Source organism: Rhincodon typus, unplaced genomic scaffold (assembly GCF_021869965.1).
Source record: "Rhincodon typus isolate 14 unplaced genomic scaffold, sRhiTyp1.1 hic_rhity00000478, whole genome shotgun sequence".
Classification (NCBI taxonomy): Eukaryota; Metazoa; Chordata; class Chondrichthyes; order Orectolobiformes; family Rhincodontidae; genus Rhincodon; species Rhincodon typus.
This window is the reverse complement of record NW_025966116.1, coordinates 63,174-65,000: the sequence shown is the minus strand read 5'-3', so window position 1 is coordinate 65,000 and position 1,827 is coordinate 63,174.

The following is a 1,827-nucleotide window of genomic DNA, read 5'->3' as shown; positions in this document are numbered from 1 at the left end:
GGGAGGAAGGGATAGACCGGGAAATTACAGGCAATTCAGTCTAACCTCAGTGGTGTAGAAATTATTAGAAAGAATTCTGGGGGAGAGTATTTTTCTGTACTTGGAGAGACATGGATTATTCATGGATAGTCAGCATGGATTTGTTACGGGAAGGTCATGTTGACAAACTTGATTGAAATTTTTGGGTAGTTATCCAGGTCCTTCATGGCAGACTGGTCAAGAAAGTAGGAGCTCATGGGATGGAAGGCAAAGGGGCACATTGGATCCAAAATTGGCTAAGAAACAGCGAGCAGGGAGTGATGATAGAGAAATGATTCTGTGACTGGAAGTCTGTTTCCAGTGGGGTGCCACAGAGCTTGGTACAGGTGCTTTTGTTGTTTATTATGTGCATTAATGATTAATAAGTTCATGGATGATGTGAAAATTGGCAGAATTGTTAATATTAAGGATGGTCACAAAGTGTAGGGCAAGTATAGATAGACTGGTCAGCTGGGAAGAGAAATAGCAAATGGAGTTCAATCTGAGGTTATGCTTTTGCAAAGGGCTAACAAGGAAAGGGATTACACTATAAATTGTTGGATTTTGGGAAGTACTGAAAATCAGAGGGAACTTGTTGTGCATAACATAGATGCCTGAATGTTGCAGGGCAGGTAGATAAGTTAAAAAGGCATGTGCAATACATGCTTTTAGTGCAGGCATAGAATTTAAGAGCAAGGAGGGTATTCTGGAACCGTACAAAACACTGTTCAAACCACAGCTGGAGTACAACATGCCGTTCTGGTCACTACATTCTAGGAAAAATATGATTGCGTCAGTGAAGGTTCAGAGGTGATTTACCATGATCATTCCTGAGCAGGAGAGTTTGGAGGAATGATTGGATAGGCTGGGGTTGTTTTCACTGGAGCAGGTAATGTTGAGAAGTGACTTGATAGAAGTGTACAAGAATATGAGAGGCATAGATAGGATGAATAGGAATGCACTTTTTTCCTATTAACTTAGGGGTAACTAACAGGGGACATAGATGTAAGGGGAGAGGAAGGCGGCTCAGAGGAGAGTTTGAGGAGGAAACTTTTGCACTCAAAGACTGGTGTATGCCTGGAACACACTGCCTGAAAGGGTGGTTGAATCAGAAACTCTATTAACATCTAAGCAGTATTTGGATATTTACTTTAGGGGCCAAAAGCTGGGAAAAGGGATTAGTATATTCAGATTTTTGTTGATTGGCATGGACACGATAGGGTGAATGGCTACTTGTGTGCTGCAAACATCTAACTTGTTCTGCTTTAATTCTCAATGGAGCATACCATTATCAAATTGTTCATCCATTGTTGCTAAACTGTTCAATTTGTATGAAGTTATTTATGTTCCATTCACTAATGGCAAATGAAGGTCAATGAAAATAGTAGGTTAATATTAACATCTGGATGGCTGCATTTTCTGCTCAAATATAACCATATGGACTGTACACAAAAATATAAAAAAACAAAGAAAGTCATGAAGACAAACAAAAATAAGATAAATAATTAAAATGATAAAAGCATAAAAGGACGTTGACACAATATCAACAAAATTAAAGTAGGATATTTTTGCAATAAAGAATCAAATATTTATGAAGGTAAATAAAGCCTGCTCCAATGGGTCTGTCAATTGTGTTGACAAATATAAAAAGACAAACAATTGCCATCAAAAAGAAATGATTGTAATGTGTTAGAGATAGCAGGAACTGCAGATGCTGGAGAATCTGAGATAACAAGGTGTAGAGCTGGATGAACACAGCAGGCCAAGCAGCATCAGAGGAGCAGGAAGGCTGACGTTTTGGGCCTAGAC